Source organism: Sebastes fasciatus, chromosome 3 (genome assembly GCF_043250625.1).
Source record: "Sebastes fasciatus isolate fSebFas1 chromosome 3, fSebFas1.pri, whole genome shotgun sequence".
NCBI lineage: Eukaryota > Metazoa > Chordata > Actinopteri > Perciformes > Sebastidae > Sebastes > Sebastes fasciatus.
In genome coordinates, this window is record NC_133797.1 from 37,238,485 (window position 1) to 37,245,032 (window position 6,548).

Genomic DNA, 6,548 nt, shown 5'->3' on the forward strand with positions numbered 1-6,548 from the left:
CCTCCTTGACGTTTCTCCTTGTCTTTGCAACATTGCTTTCATACTGTCGTTGTCAGGGCAGGTTTGTTATGTATAGATGTGTAAAATAGCACACTACACTATGATATTCTTCTGTGTGTGCATTGCCTTGGTGAGGTCACATTGAGATCTGGAACCTGATTGATCAGGTGATCTGTGTGAATCTCAAGTGCTCTCCTCACTTTCAGTTCAGTTCCCCATCACAAAGGGCTCTCTGACGCCAAGAAAAAGTGGTGAAAATATACTCAGTAACCTACACTTAAATGGATACTGTTTTTATTTTTAAGTGAGCCGTTCTTTTAGGTATAAATCCGTTTTGCTGCCAGCTCCGTACACAACATTATATTGCTTTTCTCCAGTGCTGGTTGGCCTACTCTTGTCTGTTTCTCCTAACTGGGGGCGCGCCAACCATTATCCACTGTAACTAATACACAGACTATGGATAAGTACCTCATACAACCCCACCTCTAAACACCCGAACTGTAGTCCTTTTCATGTCATATCAGGGTAAACACAAGTGTAATTGATTAAATTAATTATGCTTCCTTTCCAGTGAGCCGTCATTCACAATACCAGAGCCCTGGCACACCTCAATGGATCAGGGCCACAGTTCATTTTATTAAAAACACCTGTTTACCCTGCAATGACATGATAGGCCTATCCCTTTAAGTTCATCAGGGCGCCTGAGGTCATCATTACAGGCTGAATGTCCCGGCTGTCACTCACCTCTGCTGTCCTCGTCCTGGAGCTTTCTCTCCAGCTTGTTTTTGTAGTTGGCCTTAGCCTTCTGCTCTGCCCTTTCAAAGTCATGTTAAGTGGATTTGTAGAGTTTCTGCATAGCAACTTAATCTGTCTGCTGAGCCAAGGTTACTAAACACAGTCACCGTCTTGGTAGGAATGCACACAGTTTCTGAGAAATGGAAGTAAGACATAATAGTCTGATGAATGGAGATCTGTCCCTGCTGTTATGTTCAGGTTTTGCATCCAAACTGCAGTGAAATCAGCCTTGATAATAATGAAATTCAATGAAACTCTAATTAAGATTAAATCCATGGATACAAACCAAAGCAACTTAAAGCCAGCTTTGAACATTTCTCTACATTTCAAATCCTTGAAAATGATAAATTATTTTACACTACAGCAGGCACCCAAATAAAATAAAATAAAATGTCTGTAATGTGATGTTTTGGATCAGAGAGGAGTGAGTCTCCAGCTGATTTGGTGTAAACACCATCTGCAGATGAAGGAGCGCGTTTGTTATTGCAGGTGTTCATGTTACATGTTTAGACGGTTTTACCAGCACAGTCCACGAGAACACTGAGTGCAACTAAACCAAATCCCAATTTAACAAGATCTGCAAGATGCTTTCTTTACAACACTTAACCACTGCTCGGTTTACAAACTTAGTTGGTAACAATGAGAACCAAAAGGTCATTAAACCCGACCGCTGGAGGCAGATGGCCGCCCACCCAGATCCTGGTTCTGCCCGACGTTTCTACAATTAAAGGGACGTTTTTTTTCTTGCCACTGTCGCACCAAATGCACGCTCACAGGGGATCCCTTGTTGGGTCTCTAAATTATAGAGTACGGTCTAGACCTGCGTCTTGAGATGACTTCTGTTATGATTTGACACTATATAAAAATTAATTGAATTGAAACATTTGTTGAGTTAATACTTCTCAGACACCAGAATCACATGATACTGGATGATAATGTCCCAACAAGTGTATATTTTGATATGTAATGGAAAGAAAAACTGAAGATTTCTGCCATTTTTTGGACCACAGATAGAAGTAATGTTGTACTTGAACCACTACATGGAGCTGTTGGACAGCTGGATTTACCCGAGCCACATTTTCAACCTATCTCTGAATCCAGAGAGGAAAGTTTTGAGAGTCCATCCAGCAAGTGTTGTAGTGAACTGACATTAACATTTATTATTGGTGCCTTCAAATGGGGTCGTGTTCACGAGAAGAGTCCATATGAACGCCCCCCTCTTGTGGTGTTCATGACCTAAGTGGAAAGTTTCTGAAAGCTCAGAGTTCACGAGTTGTGACGTGTTTGTTGACGTTGTCAGAAATGGCGGAGGCCATGGAAGTTATATTTTTTGGCGCGTAATAAGTTAATATATTGTAATTGTAATCGTATATTGTGTTTCTTTGTAATTTTCTAATATCTCTGAGGAAAATGTTGATATTCCCAACGGCCTCATCTTTCTCCTCTGTCGTTATGCCTTTGCATTTACTGCATTATGTTACCCACTTGCTAGCTTGCTAAACTGATAACCTCTGTAGCTTCTTTAGTGTATAATCACCTGAAAATAAGAATCGCTGTGTTTCGTTAGAATGAGCCGTTTATATCTGCATAGGGAGCGGAGTCCTCTTCATGAAGCCGGCTGCCGTGTTTCAGAACAGACAAACCAAACACCAGCTCTAGAGAGGGACATTCACCTTTGTCAAATCGGCCACCATAGTTCTCCTAAATGCATGCAGTCATGGGCAGAAGAAATCTGGCAAAAGCCAAAATTGAGAACTTACTCTTTATTTAAGAAAGATTACAAATGTGAAAAATATGTTAAATATAATTTGCCTCAGTCAGAGGTCACTTTGTGCACAGTTAAGATGCGGTATTTTACCACTACTTATTGAAATAGGAAGATACAGAGGTGTAACTGAAGACGAAAAACTGTACCAACATTGTGAACTAAATGAGGTTATTTAATTTTGTCTTTTAAATCATGATTTACGACAAATATTATTTAAAAAAAAGGCATGTCCCTGGTTTAGATTTGATAGGTATGGAGACTGGAGCCTTAATTTAATATCTTTTTGATAATGTTTTTGTATTTGCTGAATTTCTTTCTAAAGCATGGGACAGGAGGAGAAAAGTAACATACGATAGATACATTCCTTAGACTCTTATGCCTTTTATGTTCTTGTCATGATTGGATTTGTGTACGTGTCTTGTGCTTAGGGAGCTGTGTTTGTATATCTGTGACTGTTTATTTGATGTATTTCCATTGTGGGATGTATCCTGGAGCATTATTTGTGGGAGGTTTACGATGATGTCTGGATGATGTTTGATGTTCTGTTTGGATGATGCTGGTTGTTGTGCTGTTAGATGACGGTGGGCTAACATGCCAGGATGTTTTTTTGTTTTGTTGTTGGTTAATGTGTCTGAATTATCCCATGAGGGATGGGTTATGTAAATGACCGGACACGAAAATAAATTATTCATTCATTCTTCAACATGCTTGGCACACGGGAGAAGTTTCAGCTGTTTGCAATCTGCAACCTCACCGCTAGATGCCGCCAGATCCTACACACTGCTCCTTTAATGTCCAAGGCATGAAAAACTCTTTTCACAGACAATGACAGATCACTGAGCAACGTTTGTTGACTCATATGGACGTTTTGGTCTCTGTGAACATGCTCCTAAGCAAAGATCTGACCTCTCGTCTGCTGCTGCTGGACCGGCACTAATCCTGCTCTCTGTATCTGAGGATCAGAGGATTTCCACAAGATTATAAAAAGTTGTCTGTCCACTGGGTGTTAGGCCTCTAGTGTCATGGTGGTATTTGGGCTGCCTGGGCTGTCCTTCCATCAGCCATCTCAGCTACTGATATCATGATCCTCATGATCGACAGAGCTTTATCTGTAAAACTTCAGTTCACCACGGAGAGACGTCAGCCAGACAAACTGACATTCACCTCCAGCTGCTGGCAGATAAACACTCGCTTGAAATGTAAAACGTGTCGGCTGCAGTTCACAACAGGAAACAGGTGTGATTCTCCTGCACTGAACTTCAGTTATATATTCCTCGTTGCAGTGTTTGTGAATGACATCAGCTGACAGGAAGTAAACATGGACCCAAGCTGTTGCCTAGCAATGCAATTACGTTGAAACTGCATATAGACCTAGGCTTCGTCTGAAATACACATACTATGCACTACACAGTAATTTACGTCGTCACTTCCTGAGAGCCTCCTTGCCGGTTAGAGACGTGTAACCATGGTAACCCGTGCCAACTTCATGTGACCCAAACGACCGTTAATGAGAATCTAATTCATTTAAACTATATTTTACACCTAGCAATATGAAATATTATGCTTACAGTTAAATTGCAGCGTTATTGTTGTTACAGAGCTGTCCGTCAACGTCTGTTATGAACGTTGTCATCACTACCGCATTGCATTGTGGGATATTTATGCTGCCGCAGTGTCCAGTGTTTGCATCTTTGCATGCTGTAATATTTCACCGGAAATAGTATGCAATTTGTGTATTATTGGTTTCATACTAAGGTTTCAGACATACTGGTTGCGTCCGAAATTCCATACAACACTAATTGCTAAACTACTATGCTAAATGCTATTTAGTACACTAAAACAGTAAGTGAGATATTTTAGTATGTTCGTAACCTTAGTATGAAACCAATGGTACGCAAATTGCATACCATTTCCGGTGAAATATTACAGTACGCAACGCTGGACACTACGGCAGCATAAATATCCCACAATGCAATGCGATAGTGACGACAACGTTCATAACGGACGTTGATGGACAGCTCTCTATGCTTCAATTTAACTGTCAGTACAAGATTTCACTTTGCTAGACGTAACATATATTTTCAATTAATTCAGACTTTGATTCTCACAAACCGTTGTTTTGGTCACATGAGGTTGGCAAGGGTTACCATGGTTACATGTCACTAACCGGCAAGGACGCTCTCAGGAAGTGGCGATGTAAATTACTGGTCAGTGAGTCCGAAAAGATCCATACTGCTGTTTATTCACACAAAAATATGTTGAACGATTGTACACATATTGCATATGTAGCGCATAGTATGTGGGATATTTATGCCGCTATAGAATCCAGCGAGGCATGGGCCCAATATCAATGTCCACACTCACAGACTTTGAGGCGCGTTCCTGCAAAGTCCGTAAGGGTTTAGGGCTTATGGCTGTGATATTTCACCGGACATAGTGTGCAATTCACGTACTATAGGTTTCATACTAAGGATCTGGACAAACTAAAAAATCTCACATACTGTTAAGCGTACTAAATAGCATGTTAGTATGGAATTTCGGACGCAACCTTTCTCATCGTCATTCTGTTTCTAGGGCAACAGCTTTGGTCCAAGTTTACTTCCTGTCAGTTACTGCATTAACAAACATTGCAACAGGAAATACATTTATAAAGTTAATGTTGTCAAGTTTGAAAAGGTCTATTCATAGACTCATGATATAGATCTCACCGATCACCTGCGCCGTCCCTGCTCACAGGTAGAGGGTCTCTCTCCAACTCGTGTATAACTTAGCAGCTATTTCAGGTCAAAGCTTTAGTCAATAAGCTGCTGCTGATCCCAGCTTCACAGAGGAACATCATGAATATCTCTCTCACTTTTCACTGCCTGGCCTGCCGATGACTATGACTTAACAAATGAGCCTCTCAACCTCATGAAAAAAAAAAAAATCAAATAAGTACTTGATAGTGCAAATTGCAGTCTAATGCAAAATCCTTGCATTTCTATAACTTTCTTTGCCAAGGTTGTGCTAATGTTTGTGTCCAGTTGTATTCAGGCTACATCTTTGTATGATAACTCTAGCTATCTTAAAGTCGACCCCTGTTCTTTTTTTAATAAAGAGAAGAGCATCATAAAGTTAACCTGAAACAGCTAAAAAAAAGGTCTGGTGAGGTTTCTTCTGCGTGCCAAGAGACTTATTTTTATTTCCAGTTCTGCAGGCGATGTACCTCAGCCTACCTAGAAGGAGGGTTGGTTGGTTACGTAACCAGTTTAGCCTCTTCAGGACTTTACATAGACCTTAATATAGCCGCTACAGCCCAAATACTGAATCCTTTCCAAGGTCAAACACCTTTGCACCAAACCAAGTGTTGCCTCAGGCCGTGGCATTGCCTCATTGTTTTACAGTGTGGAAATACAGTATATAGACTGTACTTAATGTACGCAACACCTTTTATCAAAGTCATTTTTGCACAGTTTGTATTTTTCTATTTAGTTTATTTTATGTGAGATAGTCCCACAGAATCCAGAGACCAGTTGGACATACAGCCAGAGACAATCCTGAGATCCTTGATTGTGCTCTGTGCAGACTTTTTTTTAAAAAGCATGCTCCTGTTCAGAAGATAATGGAGCTGGACTGGCTGAGCAAACAGACCGACTGTAAGCCATCAAGAGCAACATTTTGCTTGTGAGGGAAAGTTAGTGGTGCGCTCCATTAAGTATGTTCCTGTTTAATTGGATAAGAACAGTGGGAGGTGAGAAACGATAGGTAGAGGTCTCTAGGTCTGGTTGGACTTAATCCCAGCAGGGTTATGTGGTTTATATGGTCTTTTTTACCAGCTGTGACAGTGGAGCTTGTGAGTCTGTGTGTGAGCCATCATGGCAAAATGTGGTCATGGAGACACCTAGGCATGGTGCAAGATGCAGTCATGAAACTTAACTTAGGTGTGTAGTTGAGATCAAAATGAAGTCAGAGTCGGAAGATGGGTGTGGTCCAAGCAAGGGCGCTG